This window comes from Pleurodeles waltl, chromosome 5 (assembly GCF_031143425.1).
Source record: "Pleurodeles waltl isolate 20211129_DDA chromosome 5, aPleWal1.hap1.20221129, whole genome shotgun sequence".
Lineage (NCBI taxonomy): Eukaryota > Metazoa > Chordata > Amphibia > Caudata > Salamandridae > Pleurodeles > Pleurodeles waltl.
The window spans coordinates 22,637,476-22,659,120 of NC_090444.1; the positions used below are offsets into that span (position 1 = coordinate 22,637,476).

The 21,645-nt window shown below is 49.7% G+C and overlaps 1 protein-coding gene across 3 annotated transcripts in view; it reads left to right on the forward strand.

Annotated features, from left to right (window-relative positions):
• LOC138295304 (zinc finger protein 37A-like) overlaps nucleotides 1-21,645 on the forward strand; it is a 199,248-nt gene that overhangs the window by 163,689 nt on the left and 13,914 nt on the right. The gene's annotated exons all lie outside the window — the stretch shown is intronic.

The following is a 21,645-nucleotide window of genomic DNA, read 5'->3' on the forward strand; positions in this document are numbered from 1 at the left end:
ATTGCATGTATACTTTTCAAGTTATTGACAAATAGCTGTTTTAAAAGTGGACACTTAGTGCAATTTTCACAGTTCCTGGGGGAGGTAAGTTTTTGTTAGTTTTACCAGGTAAGTAGGACACTTACAGGGTTCAGTTCTTGGTCCAAGGTAGCCCACCGTTGGGGGTTCAGAGCAACCCCAAAGTCACCACACCAGCAGCTCAGGGCCGGTCAGGTGCAGAGTTCCAAGTGGTGCCCAAAACACATAGGCTAGAATGGAGAGAAGGGGGTGCCCCGGTTCCGGTCTGCTTGCAGGTAAGTACCCGCGTCTTCGGAGGGCAGACCAGGGGGGTTTTGTAGGGCACCGGGGGGGACACAAGTCCACACAGAAATTTCACCCTCAGCAGCGCGGGGGCGGCCGGGTGCAGTGTCGAAACAAGCGTCGGGTTTGTAATGGAAGTCAATGGGAGATCTAGGGATCTCTTCAGCGCTGCAGGCAGGCAAGGGGGGGGTTCCTCGGGGAAACCTCCACTTGGGCAAGGGAGAGGGACTCCTGGGGGTCACTCCTCCAGTGAAAGTCCGGTCCTTCAGGTCCTGGGGGCTGCGGGTGCAGGGTCTCTCCCAGGTGTCGGGACTTTGGATTCAAAGAGTCGCGGTCAGGGGAAGCCTCGGGATTCCCTCTGCAGGCGGCGCTGTGGGGGCTCAGGGGGGACAGGTTTTTGTACTCACAGTCTTAGAGTAGTCCTAGGGTCCCTCCTGAGGTGTTGGATCGCCACCAGCCGAGTCGGGGTCGCCGGGTGCAGTGTTGCAAGTCTCACGCCTTTTGCGGGGAGCTTGCAGGGTTCTTTAAAGCCGCTGGAAACAAAGTTGCAGCTTTTCTTGGAGCAGGTCCGCTGTCCTCGGGAGTTTCTTGTCTTTTCGAAGCAGGGGCAGTCCTCAGAGGATGTCGAGGTCGCTGGTCCCTTTGGAAGGCGTCGCTGGAGCAGGATCTTTGGAAGGCAGGAGACAGGCCGGTGAGTTTCTGGAGCCAAGGCAGTTGTCGTCTTCTGGTCTTCCTCTGCAGGGGTTTTTCAGCTAGGCAGTCCTTCTTCTTGTAGTTGCAGGAATCTGATTTTCTAGGGTTCAGGGTAGCCCTTAAATACTAAATTTAAGGGCGTGTTTAGGTCTGGGGGGTTAGTAGCCAATGGCTACTAGCCCTGAGGGTGGGTACACCCTCTTTGTGCCTCCTCCCAAGGGGAGGGGGTCACAGTCCTAACCCTATTGGGGGAATCCTCCATCTGCAAGATGGAGGATTTCTAAAAGTTAGAGTCACTTCAGCTCAGGACACCTTAGGGGCTGTCCTGACTGGCCAGTGACTCCTCCTTGTTGCTTTCTTTGTTCCCTCCAGCCTTGCCGCCAAAAGTGGGGGCCGTGGCCGGAGGGGGCGGGCAACTCCACTAAGCTGGAGTGCCCTGCTGGGCTGTGACAAAGGGGTGAGCCTTTGAGGCTCACCGCCAGGTGTCACAGCTCCTGCCTGGGGGAGGTGTTAGCATCTCCACCCAGTGCAGGCTTTGTTACTGGCCTCAGAGTGACAAAGGCACTCTCCCCATGGGGCCAGCAACATGTCTCTAGTGTGGCAGGCTGCTGGAACCAGTCAGCCTACACAGCTAGTTGGTTAAGTTTCAGGGGGCACCTCTAAGGTGCCCTCTGGGGTGTATTTTGCAATAAAATGTACACTGGCATCAGTGTGCATTTATTGTGCTGAGAAGTTTGATACCAAACTTCCCAGTTTTCAGTGTAGCCATTATGGTGCTGTGGAGTTCGTGTAAAACAGACTCCCAGACCATATACTCTTATGGCTACCCTGCACTTACAATGTCTAAGGTTTTGCTTAGACACTGTAGGGGCACAGTGCTCATGCACTGGTACCCTCACCTATGGTATAGTGCACCCTGCCTTAGGGCTGTAAGGCCTGCTAGAGGGGTGTCTTACCTATACTGCATAGGCAGTGAGAGGCTGGCATGGCACCCTGAGGGGAGTGCCATGTCGACTTACTCATTTTGTTCTCACCAGCACACACAGGCTTGTAAGCAGTGTGTCTGTGCTGAGTGAGGGGTCTCTAGGGTGGCATAAGACATGCTGCAGCCCTTAGAGACCTTTCTTGGCATCAGGGCCCTTGGTACTAGAAGTACCAGTTACAAGGGACTTATCTGAATGCCAGGGTGTGCCAATTGTGGATACAATGGTACATTTTAGGTGAAGGAACACTGGTGCTGGGGCCTGGTTAGCAGGGTCCCAGCACACTTCTCAGTCAAGTCAGCATCAGTATCAGGCAAAAAGTGGGGGGTAACTGCAACAGGGAGCCATTTCTTTACATGCACCCTTTCACTGCTGGTTACTGCACCAGGTCTCACCTATGGTAGGCCGTTCTAGCCCCGAGGGCGGGGTGCAGGTTTCTGTGTGCGAGGGCAACCCCTGCATGAGCAGAGGTGCCCCCACGAACTCCAGTTCCAATGCACTGGACTTCATAAGTGCGGGGAAGCAATTTTACGTGTGCACTGGACATAGGTCACTACCTGTGTCCAGCTACATAATGGTAACTCCGAACCTGGGCATGTTTGGCATCAAACAAGTCAGAATCATACTCCAATTCGAATTCCAGTATTGGTGGCATGATTCCATGTACTCTAGGGGCTCCTTGGAAGACACCCCTACTATTGCTCCTACCAGTCTCCCAGGGTTTGCAGGCAGCCCCTCGAACAGGTTTCTGCCCTCCTGCTGCTTCACCAGCTCAAGGAGGGGAAGGCGGAACAAAGGATTTCCTGTTGGGGAGGGAGACATCACCCTCTCCCTTGGAAATAGGTGTTACAAGGCTGTGATGGTGTAGCCTCAGCGCGCCACTGGATTGCTTTGAAGGGCACATTTGGTTCCCTCCTTGCATAATCCGGTTCGCACCAGTCCAGGGACCCCGGATCCCTGCTCTGGCGTGAAACCACACAAAGGAAAGGGGAGTGACCACTCCCCTGTTCATCACCGCCCCAAGGGTGGTGCCCAGAGCTCCTCCAGGCGGCCACTTAATTCTGCCATCTTGAAAACAAGATGTGCAGAGGCCCCTGGGAGCATCTGGTTGGTCAGGAGAGGAGACTGACGTCAGTGAATCCCCTTTGTTAGGTGGGTGGCCACCCTTCAGAGTGACCAAGCCCCTGTTAGGGCTATTTAGGGGCTCCCTTGCGGGTGGGTCCCCAGATTTGGTGTGCAAGACTCCACCACCACTCCTCTGCATCAACCTCTTTGACTCCTGGCCACCGGAACCACTGCTGGACTTCACAGAAACCAAACAAACCTGCAACTCCCGAGATGATCTCGCTTTGCAACATTGTTTCTTCGGCTCCTTCCAGTAATTGCAACATTTCCATGGCTGTGCATCCTCTGGGGTCGTCAAGACTTAGGGGGTCATTTTGACCTTGGCAGACGGCGGAGGCCGTCCGCCAAGGTACCGCCGCTGAATGACCGCACCGCGGTCAAAAGACCGCGGCGGCCATTCAGACATTTCCTCTGGGCCGGCGGGCGCTCTCCAAAAGAGCGCCCGCCGGCCCAGAGGAAATGCCCCTGCAACGAGGACGCCGGCTCAGAATTGAGCCGGCGTAGTTGCAGGGGTGCGACGGGTGCAGTTGCACCCATCGCGTATTTCAGTTTCTGCTTAGCAGACACTGAAATACTTTGCGGGGCCCTCTTACGGGGGCCCCGCGGCACCCCCTACCGCCATCCTGTTCCTGGCGGGAGACCCGCCAGGAACAGGATGGCGGTAGGGGGTGTCAGAATCCCCATGGCTGCGGAGCGCGCTCCGCAGCCATGGAGGATTCACAAGGGCAGTGGTAAACCGGCGGGAGACCGCCGGTTTACCCTTTCTGGCCGCGGCTGAACCGCCGCGGTCAGAATGCCCTCGGGAGCACCGCCAGCCTGTTGGCGGTGCTCCCGTGGTCGGTGACCCTGGCGATCACCGGCCGCCAGGGTCAGAATGACCCCCTTAACCTGCACCAAAGAAGCAAGCACGAAGTAATCTCCCTTGTAGTGAAGGAGACACTCCTCTGAATCCGCAAGGACCTAAGTCAACGGCACCCGGCTTCTGGTATCTTCTGCCATCCGGTTTCAGGAAGAATCTCCAACACAGGTGGTGGATACTGAGTGGTCCTCTTGGTCCTCTCTACCTGATATCCAACTTGAAAAAGGGTGAGCCCTTGCCTCTTCTTGCAGGACAGTACCACAATGCTCTACGACTCTTCCAGCAGCCAAAGCTTTGTTGACTCCTTCTCCAAGGGATCTTCAGACTCCAAGCAGCCCCACCCTCCAGCCCTCTATCCTTTCAAGGATAGTCTTCCCTCTGCTGCTCCAGTGACGTGGGACTCCTGCCTGCTGCCAACAAGTTGCCTGTGGGGGCTGCAACTGCTGACTCTCCTGACAGCTATGGATCAGCCAAGACTGCCCTCCAGGGGTCGAGTCCCCTGGACCTTGCTGGTCCTCTTCTCTGATACAAACCCCCTTCTGCCCAGATGTGCATTTGCCAAGGCTTGTTGGTGGTCTTCCAGACCACCAACCATCTGCAACCCTGTGACAAGCGTGGTACATCATCTGCACGACTCCAAGGACCTCACTGCAGCTCCTGGGCTCCACAGCTGATTTTCACCTTCCCTCGTTGACTCCGGATCTTCATCCACAGAAGGGTAGGTAGTGGCTCCTGCTCCACCTGGACACCCCTGCGTGTACTGGACTCTGACCCCGTCTTTTGCAGGTCCTCTTCATCAGGAATCCACCGTTGGGTTCCACTGGACTGATCCTTGTATTTCAATCTTCCTTCTCCAAGTCCCCTTGTTGGTCTTGGGGAAGACCAGGTAACTTACCTCTGCTCTCCTGGTGGCTGGGGGTCACGTAGGTACTCACCTCTTGGGGTTCAGAGTTCTCCCAGCTCCCTTCTAACTATTCCACACCCTTGGGTGGGGGACCTCACTTCGCAGTCCACTATTTTAGCATTTAGTTTGGCCCTCCTATATGGCTGTAGCTATTTTCCACTATTTATTGCCAATGCTTGTTGTTTCTATATGCTAATTCCAAAGAGTTACTGTGTGTGTGTGTGTGTGTGTGTGTGTGTGTGTGTGTGTGTGTGTGTGTGTGTGTGTGTGTGTGTGTGTGTGTGTTGATATATATATTTAAACAATGTGTACTTACCTCCAGTTGGGACACTGCCTATAAGTAATCTAGTTCAGTGCTATTGTAATAAAATACATTTATTTTTGTAACACTATGTGGGCCCTTTCATGTGTGATAGGTCACTGTGTGATTGCTGTGGCATTGCAAGTGCTTTATACTCCTCCTAGATACGTCTTGGCTGCTCACCACAGCTACCTATTGTAAAGAAATGGCTCCCTGTTGCAGTTACCCCCCACTTTTTGCCTGATACTGATGCTGACTTGACTGAGAAGTGTGCTGGGACCCTGCTAACCAGGCCCCAGCACCAGTGTTCCTTCCCCTAAAATGTACCATTGTATCCACAATTGGCACACCCTGGCATTCAGATAAGTCCCTTGTAACTGGTACTTCTAGTACCAAGGGCCCTGATGCCAAGGAAGGTCTCTAAGGGCTGCAGCATGTCTTATGCCACCCTAGAGACCCCTCACTCAGCACAGACACACTGCTTACAAGCCTGTGTGTGCTAGTGAGAACAAAATGAGTAAGTCGACATGGCACTCCCCTCAGGGTGCCATGCCAGCCTCTCACTGCCTATGCAGTATAGGTAAGACACCCCTCTAGCAGGCCTTACAGCCCTAAGGCAGGGTGCACTATACCATAGGTGAGGGTACCAGTGCATGAGCACTGTGCCCCTACAGTGTCTAAACAAAACCTTAGACATTGTAAGTGCAGGGTAGCCATAAGAGTATATGGTCTGGGAGTTTGTCAAACACGAACTCCACAGCACCATAATGGCTACACTGAAAACTGGGAAGTTTGGTATCAAACTTCTCAGCACAATAAATGCACACTGATGCCAGTGTACATTTTATTGTAAAATACACCACAGAGGGCACCTTAGAGGTGCCCCCTGAAACTTAACCGACTATCTGTGTAGGCTGACTAGTTTTAGCAGCCTGCCACAAACCGAGACATGTTGCTGGCCCCATGGGGAGAGTGCCTTTGTCACTCTGAGGCCAGTAACAAAGCCTGCACTGGGTGGAGATGCTAACACCTCTCCCAGGCAGGAATTGTCACACCTGGCGGTGAGCCTCAAAGGCTCACCTCCTTTGTGCCAACCCAGCAGGACACTCCAGCTAGTGGAGTTGCCCGCCCCCTCCGGCCAGGCCCCACTTTTGGCGGCAAGGCCGGAGAAGATAATGAGAATAACAAGGAGGAGTCACTGGCCAGTCAGGACAGCCCCTAAGGTGTCCTGAGCTGAGGTGACTAACTTTTAGAAATCCTCCATCTTGCAGATGGAGGATTCCCCCAATAGGGTTAGGATTGTGACCCCCTCCCCTTGGGAGGAGGCACAAAGAGGGTGTACCCACCCTCAGGGCTAGTAGCCATTGGCTACTAACCCCCCAGACCTAAACACGCCCTTAAATTTAGTATTTAAGGGCTACCCTGAACCCTAGAAAATTAGATTCCTGCAACTACAAGAAGAAGGACTGCCCAGCTGAAAACCCCTGCAGCGGAAGACCAGAAGACGACAACTGCCTTGGCTCCAGAAACTCACCGGCCTGTCTCCTGCCTTCCAAAGATCCTGCTCCAGCGACGCCTTCCAAAGGGACCAGCGACCTCGACATCCTCTGAGGACTGCCCCTGCTTTGAAAAGACAAGAAACTCCCGAGGACAGCGGACCTGCTCCAAGAAAAGCTGCAACTTTGTTTCCAGCAACTTTAAAGAACCCTGCAAGCTCCCCGCAAGAAGCGTGAGACTTGCAACACTGCACCCGGCGACCCCGACTCGGCTGGTGGCGATCCAACCCCTCAGGAGGGACCCCAGGACTACTCTGATACTGTGAGTACCAAAACCTGTCCCCCCTGAGCCCCCACAGCGCCGCCTGCAGAGGGAATCCCGAGGCTTCCCCTGACCGCGACTCTTTGAACCTAAAGTCCCGACGCCTGGGAGAGACCCTGCACCCGCAGCCCCCAGGACCTGAAGGACCGAACTTTCACTGGAGAAGTGACCCCCAGGAGTCCCTCTCCCTTGCCCAAGTGGAGGTTTCCCCGAGGAACCCCCCCCTTGCCTGCCTGCAGCGCTGAAGAGATCCCGAGATCTCTCATAGACTAACATTGCGAACCCGACGCTTGTCTCTACACTGCACCCGGCCGCCCCCGCGCCGCTGAGGGTGAAATTTCTGTGTGGGCTTGTGTCCCCCCCGGTGCCCTACAAAACCCCCCTGGTCTGCCCTCCGAAGACGCGGGTACTTACCTGCAAGCAGACCGGAACCGGGGCACCCCCTTCTCTCCATTCTAGCCTATGCGTTTTGGGCACCACTTTGAACTCTGCACCTGACCGGCCCTGAGCTGCTGGTGTGGTGACTTTGGGGTTGCTCTGAACCCCCCCCGGTGTCCTACATTGGTGGATCAGCGGTGGGGTACAAGACTTTGCATTTGCTGGACTACTCAGCCAATACCTGATCACACGACAAATTCCAAAATTGTCATTAGAAATTGATTTTTGCAATTTGAAAAGTTTTCTAAATTCTTAAAAGTCCTGCTAGGGCCTTGTGTGTTAAGTCCCTGTTTAGCATTTCTTTTAGAGTTTAAAAGTTTGTAAAAGTTTGAATTAGATTCTAGAACCAGTTGTAGATTCTTAAAAAGTATTCCAACTTTTAGAAGCAAAATGTCTAGCACAGATGTGACTGTGGTGGAACTCAACACCACACCTTACCTCCATCTTAAGATAAGGGAGCTAAGGTCACTCTGTAAAATAAAGAAAATAACAATGGGCCCCAAACCTACCAAAATACAGCTCCAGGAGCTTTTGGCAGAGTTTGAAAAGGCCAACCCCTCTGAGGGTGGCAACTCAGAGGAAGAGGATAGTGACCAGGAGGAAAATTCCCCCCTACCAGTCCTATCTAGGGAGAACAGGGTCCCTCAAACCCTGACTCCAAAAATAATAGTCAGAGATGCTGGTTCCCTCACAGGAGAGACCAACACCTCTGAAATCACTGAGGATAACTCCAGTGAAGATGACCCCCTGTTAGCCAGGATGGTCAAAAGATTGGCTTTGGAAAAGCAGCTCCTAGCCATAGAAAGGGAAAGAAAAGAGATGGGCCTAGGTCCCATCGATGGTGGCAGCAACTTAAATAGGGTCAGAGATTCTCCTGACATCCTAAAAATCCCCAAAGGGATTGTAACAAAATATGAAGATGGTGATGACATCACCAAATGGTTCACAGCTTTTGAGAGGGCTTGTGTAACCAGAAAAGTAAACAGATCTCACTGGGGTGCTCTCCTTTGGGAAATGTTCACTGGAAAGTGTAGGGATAGACTCCTCACACTCTCTGGAAAAGATGCAGAATCTTATGACCTCATGAAGGGTACCCTGATTGAGGGCTTTGGATTCTCCACTGAGGAGTATAGAATTAGATTCAGGGGGGCTCAAAAATCCTCGAGCCAGACCTGGGTTGATTTTGTAGACTACTCAGTAAAAACACTAGATGGTTGGTTAACTGGAAATGAAGTGTGTGACTATGTTGGGCTTTATAATTTGTTTATGAAAGAACACATTTTAAGTAACTGCTTCAATGAAAAGTTGCATCAGTATCTGGTAGACCTAGGTCCAATTTCTCCCCAAGAATTGGGAAAGAAGGCAGACCACTGGGTCAAGACTAGGGTAACCAAAACTTCCACTGGGGGTGACCAAAAGAAAGGGGTTACAAAACCTCCCCAGGAGAAAGTGGGTGACACTAGAAACAAAGAAAAAGAGTCCTCTGTAGGCCCCCAAAAACCAGAACAGGTGGGTGGGCCCCAGGACACAACCCAAAACAAAGGTGGGTACCAGGGTAAGAACTGGGATGCCACTAAGGCATGGTGCCACAACTGTAAACAGTCTGGGCACCACACCAAGGACACTTCTTGTCCCAAAAACAAACCCCAGAACAAAACTCCAGGGGTAACCAGTGTAGCCATGGGAGATGACTCCTCAGATGAGGAGGTCTTCCTAGCCTTCAACTGGAAACAGGGCCCAACAGGTGAGTTGGAGATTCCAGAGGGAAGCAGACACTTCCACCACCTACTGGTGAATGGAATCCCAACCACTGCCCTGAGAGACACTTGTGCCAGTCACACTATTGTGCATGACAGGCTGGTGCTCTCAAACCAGTACATCCCAGGTGAGACTGCCAGGGTAAGAGTTAGCCTAGACAGGGTCACTAAGAGGCCTGTGGCTTTAGTGCCCATAGAAGTGGGTGGCACTCTTAGCTGGAGAAGGGTAGTAGTCAGTGCAGACCTCCCCCTTGATTGTCTCCTTGGAAATGACTACCCAGAGGTTAGTCAGAGCTCAAGAGAGGAACTGGTCCAGTGCCAGTCCTCTCCCAAGGATTCTGGAAGTCCTGCCTCTGCAGTAAATGCAAGCAGGCCCCAGAAGAAGAAGAAAAGAAAACAGAGTAGGAAGGGTGGACAACCTTTAGCCAAGGTTACAGCAAGCCAAGGAGATTCTGCTCCAGTAGGGGAGAACTCCAAAAATGGCCCTGATAAAGTCCAACCTGACCCACAAGAAGTCCTGGCTAGTCAGACAACTGTTAAACCTGAGTGGGTGGCTCCTCAGCTAACAGAAGAAAGAGTGGAAGAAGGGTGTTTACTACAAGATGTGGTAACCCCCCACTCCAATACAGCAGACAGGCAACCTGAACCCAAAGAAGCCTGTAACTTAGCCCCTTCCCTTTTAGGTGAAGAGCTAAAGGTGTGGTTCTGGGCACTGACAGCTGTCAGTGGCCTCTGCTGGGTGTTAGCCTTTATGGCTGCACTATCCTTAGCATGGTGGTCTGACCCCATGCCAAATAGCAAGTTAGGCCCCCTGACCCTATTGGTCATGGTGGGGTTACTCCAGCTCTGGGTAACCTCTCTGGGTAAGCTAGGGGTGACCCTGGCCAAGATAAGGTTAGCAGAGGTGGACACCTCTAAGACCAAAATAGAAAGAATGGGTGGAGACATTGAAGAGGCAGACAAGAGGCAATTCAGACTAGGTCCTATTACTGTGGAAGTGGGTCAGTTCCCCAAAGGGAATGACCTGAACAGAAGGATGTAAGGCAGAGTAGGCCCTGCAACTAACCAGCCTATTTCTCCTACTCTTCCTCGCCTGACAGACTAGGAAGACTCTCCCAGCTTGGGCTGAGTCTCCTGGCCTGTGGGCTGGGGGGGGCTTGTGTAAAGAAATGGCTCCCTGTTGCAGTTACCCCCCACTTTTTGCCTGATACTGATGCTGACTTGACTGAGAAGTGTGCTGGGACCCTGCTAACCAGGCCCCAGCACCAGTGTTCCTTCCCCTAAAATGTACCATTGTATCCACAATTGGCACACCCTGGCATTCAGATAAGTCCCTTGTAACTGGTACTTCTAGTACCAAGGGCCCTGATGCCAAGGAAGGTCTCTAAGGGCTGCAGCATGTCTTATGCCACCCTAGAGACCCCTCACTCAGCACAGACACACTGCTTACAAGCCTGTGTGTGCTAGTGAGAACAAAATGAGTAAGTCGACATGGCACTCCCCTCAGGGTGCCATGCCAGCCTCTCACTGCCTATGCAGTATAGGTAAGACACCCCTCTAGCAGGCCTTACAGCCCTAAGGCAGGGTGCACTATACCATAGGTGAGGGTACCAGTGCATGAGCACTGTGCCCCTACAGTGTCTAAACAAAACCTTAGACATTGTAAGTGCAGGGTAGCCATAAGAGTATATGGTCTGGGAGTTTGTCAAACACGAACTCCACAGCACCATAATGGCTACACTGAAAACTGGGAAGTTTGGTATCAAACTTCTCAGCACAATAAATGCACACTGATGCCAGTGTACATTTTATTGTAAAATACACCACAGAGGGCACCTTAGAGGTGCCCCCTGAAACTTAACCGACTATCTGTGTAGGCTGACTAGTTTTAGCAGCCTGCCACAAACCGAGACATGTTGCTGGCCCCATGGGGAGAGTGCCTTTGTCACTCTGAGGCCAGTAACAAAGCCTGCACTGGGTGGAGATGCTAACACCTCTCCCAGGCAGGAATTGTCACACCTGGCGGTGAGCCTCAAAGGCTCACCTCCTTTGTGCCAACCCAGCAGGACACTCCAGCTAGTGGAGTTGCCCGCCCCCTCCGGCCAGGCCCCACTTTTGGCGGCAAGGCCGGAGAAGATAATGAGAATAACAAGGAGGAGTCACTGGCCAGTCAGGACAGCCCCTAAGGTGTCCTGAGCTGAGGTGACTAACTTTTAGAAATCCTCCATCTTGCAGATGGAGGATTCCCCCAATAGGGTTAGGATTGTGACCCCCTCCCCTTGGGAGGAGGCACAAAGAGGGTGTACCCACCCTCAGGGCTAGTAGCCATTGGCTACTAACCCCCCAGACCTAAACACGCCCTTAAATTTAGTATTTAAGGGCTACCCTGAACCCTAGAAAATTAGATTCCTGCAACTACAAGAAGAAGGACTGCCCAGCTGAAAACCCCTGCAGCGGAAGACCAGAAGACGACAACTGCCTTGGCTCCAGAAACTCACCGGCCTGTCTCCTGCCTTCCAAAGATCCTGCTCCAGCGACGCCTTCCAAAGGGACCAGCGACCTCGACATCCTCTGAGGACTGCCCCTGCTTCGAAAAGACAAGAAACTCCCGAGGACAGCGGACCTGCTCCAAGAAAAGCTGCAACTTTGTTTCCAGCAACTTTAAAGAACCCTGCAAGCTCCCCGCAAGAAGCGTGAGACTTGCAACACTGCACCCGGCGACCCCGACTCGGCTGGTGGCGATCCAACCCCTCAGGAGGGACCCCAGGACTACTCTGATACTGTGAGTACCAAAACCTGTCCCCCCTGAGCCCCCACAGCGCCGCCTGCAGAGGGAATCCCGAGGCTTCCCCTGACCGCGACTCTTTGAACCTAAAGTCCCGACGCCTGGGAGAGACCCTGCACCCGCAGCCCCCAGGACCTGAAGGACCGAACTTTCACTGGAGAAGTGACCCCCAGGAGTCCCTCTCCCTTGCCCAAGTGGAGGTTTCCCCGAGGAACCCCCCCCTTGCCTGCCTGCAGCGCTGAAGAGATCCCGAGATCTCTCATAGACTAACATTGCGAACCCGACGCTTGTCTCTACACTGCACCCGGCCGCCCCCGCGCCGCTGAGGGTGAAATTTCTGTGTGGGCTTGTGTCCCCCCCGGTGCCCTACAAAACCCCCCTGGTCTGCCCTCCGAAGACGCGGGTACTTACCTGCAAGCAGACCGGAACCGGGGCACCCCCTTCTCTCCATTCTAGCCTATGCGTTTTGGGCACCACTTTGAACTCTGCACCTGACCGGCCCTGAGCTGCTGGTGTGGTGACTTTGGGGTTGCTCTGAACCCCCAACGGTGGGCTACCTTGGACCAAGAACTGAACCCTGTAAGTGTCTTACTTACCTGGTAAACCTAACAAAAACTTACCTCCCCCAGGAACTGTGAAAATTGCACTAAGTGTCCACTTTTGAAATAGCTATTTGTGAATAACTTGAAAAGTATACATGCAATTGAAATGATTCAAAGTTCCTAATGTACTTACCTGCAATACCTTTCAAACAAGATATTACATGTTAAATTTGAACCTGTGGTTCTTAAAATAAACTAAGAAAAGATATTTTTCTATAACAAAACCTATTGGCTGGATTTGTCTCTGAGTGTGTGTACCTCATTTATTGTCTATGTGTATGTACAACAAATGCTTAACACTACTCCTTGGATAAGCCTACTGCTCGACCACACTACCACAAAATAGAGCATTAGTATTATCTATTTTTACCACTATTTTACCTCTAAGGGGAACCCTTGGACTCTGTGCATGCTATTCCTTACTTTGAAATAGCACATACAGAGCCAACTTCCTACACCTATAGAGAGCCTTGGCTATCTAGACACTGTAACACTATCTTATAAGGTTTGCCTGGACCCAGTATAAGGTGTAACACCACACACTGGGCCAGCTTCCTACTGGGAGCTTATCAGACACTGCAGCTTTCTTAGATGCTCGGGTTTCAAGGGCTTCTCTAACGTAAAAAGTTATGGCAGACTTCAGTGCTTTAACCTCCTCGCTGTCTAGATAGTCTTTACTAATTTCCCCTAGAAACTCTTCCATCTGAGCTAGAGAGGGAGATTTTGATTCCTGATATAATTCTCTATAATATTCTTCGAAAACTTTAATTATGGTGTTGGGACTGTCAGCCAGTTTACCATCTTTCCCTTCTGTAGTGTCAATGCCCCTATTTACTTCTTGCTGTTTGAATGCGAAGTGCCAGCAATCTGCCTATAGTCTCTTCATACTCATAGCGCTCAATTCTGCGAGCCAGGAACGTTTCTACAATAGCTCTTCAGTAACAGCTATTAATCCTAGCCTGTATCACCCCCATTTTCTGCTGTATCTCTTGGTCGTTCTGCCCACCGATAATAAGCTTCATGTGTTTTGCTTCTAAGTCTAGAACCTCTGCATGCAATGCTCCAACCTCTGTGGCCTGCTGCTTCCTTCTGTATGAGAAGAAGCTGATAGTTCCGTACCCGAGTCCCACTTTAACTGAACCCCAGACTGTCCCTCCGGTGGCACTATTGCTGTTCACCTCCAAAAGGTCCACTCTCCGTTCTTTCATATGTTCGATGTAGGGGGGTCTAGAAGCAGTTTCCTATCAAATGTCCAGTTCTTCCGCCTCCTGACGTCGCTGATTACAAAGATTTATTGGAATTTGAAAGAATTAATTTACCTCTTAACAGTCATATCTCCGGTTCCCTTTGATAGATTGTTGTTGTTTTGGTACCTAGAGTAAGATAAAATACGGTCATGTTTCTCACTTACCTGGTGTTCCTTTGACTAAGACTGACTGCTCTGTGCCGCAGCTGCCCAGGACTGAGCTACGGGTTTACTTAAGGAAACCTAACTGCAGATGATAAAGGTTGTGACATTATTGCATGGTGAGGCCTCACACCAGACCATAAATAATCAACTTTCCTACACACACATACATTTCGTAGCCCAGACCCTGGCATATGAGGACACTCGCGTGCTGTAACAATGTCGTCCTTATTGATTCTCAACCCAGACGCTACATAAATCCTCTCACAAAAGCCCACGTATAGATGCTTGATTCTCGTTCTTTCCGCTGTTCGTAATCAATATGAGAATCGCTCTTGAAGACACCTCTTGAAGTTCTAGACCAGGGACTTCAGCTCTCATCGCTCACCTGACCTAACACAGAACAGATTTCTATAATGAACAGACGTCCAGAGCACAAGCCAGCAATCTTACTCAACATGACTCAAATTCTGAATTTGCAATTCAATGCATTTTTAAACAAATCTCCATGTTTATTTGTATAACAAGACCATACAAGAATATAGGAAGATCAGTGGGATGTTATACCCATCTAGACAGTCCACGTTACAAACTTTGTCTCCACATGTTCAATGTGATATACAAGGAGCCCTAAGAATAAGAATTCCAGATTGTGGTCTTTGACTCCATCTGTTCTGTACCAATTTGAAGCAAAGAAAAAGCACCCAACACATGTTTTTCTTTAAAAATAAAAAATAAAAACACTACTTCAAAGGATAAGCATAAAATAGGGGGTAGGTCAGTATATATACATGCATATGAACATATATATGTTCGATGGTATGTGTAGCTTCAGATACACATGCTGTGCACTGTTCCTGCCATCTAGTGTTAGGCTCAGAGTGTTACAAGTTGTTTTTCTTCGAAGAAGTCTTTTCGAGTCACGGGACCGAGTGACTCCTCCCTTTCGGCTCCATTGCGCATGGGCGTCGGCTCCATCTTAGATTGTTTTCTTTCCACCATCGGGTTCGGACGTGTTCCTCTTCGCTCCGTAATTCGAATCGGGAAAACTTAGAAAAACATTGAAATCTGTCGGTATTGTTTGCGTTTGGGACTGGTTTTAGTATAAATACACCGGCACCGACGACACAACCGCTTCGGCGGTCCTTCGGGGCTTCTGCACTTAACCGAGGCCTGGTTGGCCTGACCACACCCGTTGTCGAAGACTCATGGACCGGACCCCCTTCCGTTTCTGTCTGACGTGTCACATCAAGTATCCTTATACAGACCAGCATCGGTCTGTAATCTGTGTTTGTCGCCAGAACACAGGGAGGATACTTGTGAGGCCTGTAAAGCTTTTCGATCCAAAAAGACCTTAAGAGATTGACGCGCAAGACGTTTGCAGATGGCATCGAAGTCGACACAACACATCGACGTCGAGGAGGAAGAATTAGAATTTAGATTCAAGGTTTGGAATCGGATGACTCCGACGGGGAACGGCCACCGATGGCGGCACAAAAAGTGAGTACACCTGCCCCGTCCCAGACCCAAAGTCAATTAAAGAAACAAAAGGCCTTTGGGACGCCACTGCCGGAAGGCCATGGCTCGACCCACAAAAAAGGCAGTGATCAAATACCATCATCGGCACCGAAAAAGGCCAAGATAGTGCCGAAGTCTTCCTACTCAGGTCGAGAAACCGGCACCGAAAAGAGTCGACATTGTGTGGTTGAGTCGAGCAAGCCTCGGAAAAGCCTCAGGGAGCCGAGACTGACAGTATCCATGGGGATTTCGGTACCGAAAAAAACGGCTTCGGAGCCGAAAAAGACTTCCTATACGGAAAAGCAGGGGCTCTCAACAACTCAAGGAGAGGCACAGATTCGAGCAAGAATTGGATTTGGAAGAGCTTGACCAGACTCAACCAAGGCTACAAATCCAAAAAGACAGGGAAAAATACAAACCATCCCTCTGCTCAAGTTTGAGAGAAAATTGGCCTTTCATGAGACTGAGCAACCAAAAGCCAAAGTGGTTAGAGAAAAGTCACCACTCTCTCAGTTCTCACCACAAACGTCTCCACTTCACTCGCCACAAATGTCACCAGTGGGTACACCAATGGCACAGTCACCCACACATACTGGGATGACGCAGGACGATGCAGACCCTTGGGATCTATACGACCCACCAGTTTCGGACAACAGACCTGAGTGCTATCCTTCAAAACCTTCACCTCCAGAGGATAGCAAGTCTTATACACAAGTACTGGCAAGAGCAGCAACATTTCATAAAGTTACAATGCATTCAGAACCAGTGGAGGATGACTTTCTGTTTAACACTCTGGCATCCACGCATGCTTTGTATCAAAGCCTGCCAATGTTACTGGGCATGCTTAAGCATGCACACAGGTTTTTCAAGAACCAGTGCAAAGAAGGGCCATCACACCAAGGGTTGAGAAAAAATATAAACCTCCCCCATCGGACCCGGTGTTTATTACACAACAGCTCCCTCCGGACTCAGTTGTAGTGGGGGACGCAAGAAAGCGGGCACATTCACAATCGTCAGGGGATGTGCCACTCCCTGACAAAGAGAGCCATAAGTTTGATGCGGCAGGGAAAAGATTGGCATCGCAAGCGGCCAATCAGTGGCGTATCGCCAATTCAGAAGCCCTCCTGGCCTGTTACGACAGAGCACATCGGGACGAGATGCAGGATATTATCCAACATCTACGAAAGGAGCATCAAAAGCGTGCTCAACAGGTGGTGGAGGAGGGACAGGCCATTTCCAACAACCAGATCTGCTCTGCACTGGACTCTGCTGATACAGCAGCACGGACTGTCAATACAGCAGTTAGTATCAGGGGGCATGCATGGCTATGAAGTTCTGGGTTTAAGCCAGAGATACAGCAGGCGATATTAAATATGCTGTTCAACCAACACCAACTCTTCGGGCCGGAGGTGGACACCGCAATAGAAAAGATGAAAAAGACACAGACACGGCCAAAGCCATGGGCGTGTTCTATTCTTCTCAATATAGGGGGACATTTAGGAAGCCACAGTTTAGGGGAGGGTTTAGACACCAAACCCCAGAGCCATCCACCTCCCAAACAAAACTCACTTACCAGTCTCAGTACCAGAGAGGGGGGTTTTGTGGTTCCTACAGGGGACAGTTCCCAAGAGGAAGGGGACAATTTCAGCCTGCCAAGCAGACCCCTAGTAGCAAGTAGTGACTTCAATGTCACACTCCCCCAACACACATCACCAGTGGGGGGAGATTAACAAAATACCACAACAATTGGGCAGACATTACCACGGACACAGGGGTTCTATCAATTATCCAACATGGTTACTGCATAGAGTTCACAAATTTCCCTCCAGATTTTCCCCCAAGAACGCACAAAATGTCAGCACAACATCTACACCTACTACAAATAGAGGTGCAAGCACTACTAGCAAAACAAGGACGTAGTTCCCTTACAAAAACAAGGAGAATACATGGCAACACTGGATCTAAAAGATGCGTATTTTCACATACCCATTCATCCATCTCACAGGAAGTACCTCAGATTTGTAATACAGGGAAACCATTACCAATTCAAAGTATTGCCCTTCGGGATAACAATAGCACCCAGAGTATTTACAAAAAACCTAGCTGCAGTAGCATCTCATATAAGGAGACATCACATGCATGTATTCCCGTATCTAGACGATTGGCTAATAAAAGCCAACACTCAACACCAATGTCAAAGTCACACACAGTATGTACAGGAAGTTGGCTCTGTATGTACTATTTCAAAGTAAGGAATAGCATGCACAGAGTCCAAGGGTTCCCCTTAGAGGTAAGGTAGTGGCAAAAAGAGATAATGCTAATGCTCTATTTTGTGGTAGTGTGGTCGAGCAGTAGGCTTATCAGAGGGTAGTATTAAGCATTTGTTGTACACACAGGCAATAAATGAGGAACACACACTCAGACACAAATCCAGGCCAATAGGTTTTTGTGTAGAAAAATATATTTTCTTAGCTTATTTTAAGAACCACAGGTTCAAGATTTACATGTAATACTTCAAATGAAAGGTATTGCAGGTAGGTACTTTAGGAACTTTGAATTAGCAAAATAGCATATACAGTTTTCACATAAATCACATATAGCTATTTTAAAACTAGACAGTGCAATTTTCAACAGTTCCTGGGGGGAGTAAGAGTTTATTTTTTCAGGTAAGTAAACCACCTACGGGGTTCAAGTTTGGGTCCAAGGTGGCCCACCGTTGGGGGTTCAGAGCAACCCCAAAGTTACCACACCAGCAGCTCAGGGCCGGTCAGGTGCAGAGGTCAAAGTGGTGCCCAAAACGCATAGGATTCAGAGGTCGCTGGTCCTGGGGAAAGCGTCGCTGGAGCAGTTTTCTTCCGAAGGGGGGAGACAGGCCGGTAGAGCTGGGGCCAAAGCAGTTGGTGTCTCTGTCTTCTCTGCAGGGTTTTTCAGTTCAGCAGTCCTCTTCTTCTTAGGTTGCAGGAATCTGAGCTTCTAGGTTCAGGGGAGCCCCTAAATACAGAATTTAGGGGTGTGTTTAGGTCAGGGAGGGCAGTAGCCAATGGCTACTAGCCCTGAGGGTGGCTACACCCTCTTTGTGACTCCTCCCAAGGGGAGGGGGTCACATTCCTATCCCTACTGGGGGGATCCTCCATCTGCAAGATGGAGGATTCCTAAAAGTCAGAGTCACTTCAGCTCAGGTTGCCTTAGGGGCTGTCCTGACTGGCCAGTGACTCCTCCTTGTTTTTCTCATTATCTCCTCCGGCTTTGCCGCCAAAAGTGGGGCCGTGGCCGGAGGGGGGCGGGCAACTCCACTAGCTGGAATGCCCTGTGGTGCTGTAACAAAGGGGGTGAGCCTTTGAGGCTCACCGCCAGGTGTTACAGTCCTGCAAGGGGGAGGTGATAAGCATCTCCACCCAGTACAGGCTTTGTTACTAGCCACAGAGTGACAAAGGCACTCTCCCCATGTGGCCAGCAACATGTCTCGAGAGTGGCAGGCTGCTAAAACCAGTCAGCCTACATGGTTAGTTGGTTAAGGTTTCAGGGGGCACCTCTAAGGTGTTCTCTGGGGTGTATGTTACAATAAAATGTACACTGGCATCAGTGTGCATTTATTGTGCTGAGAAGTTTGATACCAAACTTCCCAATTTTCAGTGTAGCCATTATAGTGCTGTGGAGTTCGTGTATGACAGACTCCCAGACCATATACTCTTGTGGCTACCCTGCACTTACAATGTCTAAGGTTTTGCTTAGACACTGTAGGGGCACAGTGCTCATGCACTGGTGCCCTCACCTATGGTATAGTGCACCCTGCCTTAGTGCTGTAAGGCCTGCTAGAGGGGTGACTTATCTATACTGCATAGGCAGTGTGAGGTTGGCATGGCACCCTGAGGGGAGTGCCATGTCGACTTACTCGTTTTGTCCTCACCAGCACACACAAGCTGACAAGCAGTGTGTCTGTGCTGAGTGAGGGGTCCCCAGGGTGGCATAAGATATGCTGCAGCCCTTAGAGACCTTCTCTGGCATCAGGGCCCTTGGTACCAGGGGTACCAGTTACAAGGGACTTACCTGGATGCCAGGGTGTGCCAATTGTGAAAACAAAAGTACAGGTTAGGGAAAGAACACTGGTGCTGGGGCCTGGTTAGCAGGCCTCAGCACACTTTCAAATCAAAACATAGCATCAGCAAAGGCAAAAAGTCAGGGGGTAACCATGCCAAGGAGGCATTTCCTTACAAGTTGTTATCCAGATTAAAACACTGGATAACAAAAAATCAGGTTTTAAGCCATCTCCAGGCTGGTTTCCGGGACAAGGTCAGTACCATCGATCAGGCTTCCGATTTACTACCATCAAGTGGAAGACCGTAGACGCAGACAAAGGCCATTTATTTGTGGCCTTTGTCGATTTGAAATTTGCGTTTGACCTTGTCCCGCGTGCTAAGCTCTGGGAGGTCTTGAGCAGTATTGGAGTTCCGGGTTCTTTGATTAATGTTATCCAAGATCTTTATTCTGACAACTACGCCAGAGTGCGCTGGGGTTCGGCTGGTGACTTGACCCCAGCTTTTTCTACAACGCGAGGTGTGAGGCAGGGGTGCGTCCTTGCGCCCACCCTATTCTTATTGTTTATCAACGCTTGCATCCCATACCTCTTAGATTGTTATGGTGATGCCCCGAATTTGGGTGGCCAGAAGTTCCCCTGTCTACTGTTTGCAGACGACACCCTGTTACTCTTGCGAACTGCCATGGGCCTTTCCAGATTGCCATCACGATTTTTGGAGTTTTGCAAAGACCATGGGTTGGAAATCAACTCGGCAAAAACAAAGTATATGGTCTTAGGGGACAGTAGGTGCAAAATGAAGAGACCAGTATACCTAGATGGTGCTCCTTTGGAAAGAGTGGGCACTTTTGACTACTTAGGTATCAAACTGGAAGACTCACACCTTTGGCATGCACACCGCCAGAAATCCTTATTGTGCCTGAAGCAAAGGGCGGGTGGCATTGTAAGATTTGCTTCTAGATCTCCCAAGTTTGCAATGTCTCCCGCCCTTGAAATATATAAATTCCAAGCCCGGGGGCAGTCTTATATGGTGCTGAACTTTGGGGCCATTGTAACCTGGCGGATTTGGAAAGGGCGGAAAATCAATTTTTAAATCATTGTTAAATGTTCCTTCTAGCACTCCATCTCTGCCCATCCGTATGGATTTAAATCTTTTTTCTATTTCGCAGCTTGCTGCTTTAAGGCCCTTGCTATATTGGATCCGGCTCTGGATAACAGATGCCCTTTCTCCATTTCGTTGTGGGCTTCTCAAATTGGTGGGCAGTAACACTATCAGTAAAACGAAATGGTGTACCTATGTCAAAGAATCCTTATTCCATCTAGGTTTCGGGTCCTATTGGTTGGACCCTTCTTCCATTCCTAAAAATGCTGTGCAGCTACTGAAGGATGCTTTTTGGCACAACGCTTAGATTGTGCAATTTACTAAGATTGTTCCGCTGTCAATGTCTGATAATTATTTATTACTCAAATGCCACTATGAATTTGAACCTTATATGGATATAGCATTATCTCCATTTGCGCGAGCTCTTTTTGTTAGATTCAGAATAGGGTCCCTCCCTCTGTGTTCCCTAACGTACAATTGGCATTGTTCCACTAATAGTTCCAAGCTCTGCCCGATGGGCTGCCAACGTGAAGAGTCTATTTCACATGTTCTCTTTTATTGTCATGCATATCACAAACAAAGAGTTTGTTGGATTATCCCGCTCTGCAAATCTATAGGCGCCAGGTCTCATTTGTATGCTGAGAGAATTTTTAAATCTGATCCATCTGCCGAGGTAGTTTTACCAGTGGCAAAATTCCTTGAATCAATCAGGCGCCTCAGACTAGCAATTTTAAAGAATAAGACTGGGTAGTTAATTTTTAGATCTATGTATGCACTTTAATTGACTTTTTGATGTCTGATTTTAGTATTTAACTTTTAATATTAAGACACTGTTTTATTGCATTATTGAACAACTATGGGCATAGGGAATAGGGTCCTTGTTGTGTGGTACACTCTAAATTCAGGAGATATATATTGTGATCATTCTGTTCGAATTTTAACTCTTTATTATCTCTTTTATATTTTTACTGTGCTTATATTTTTTAGTGTTCTACCAATTAAAAAAATTAACAATTTAT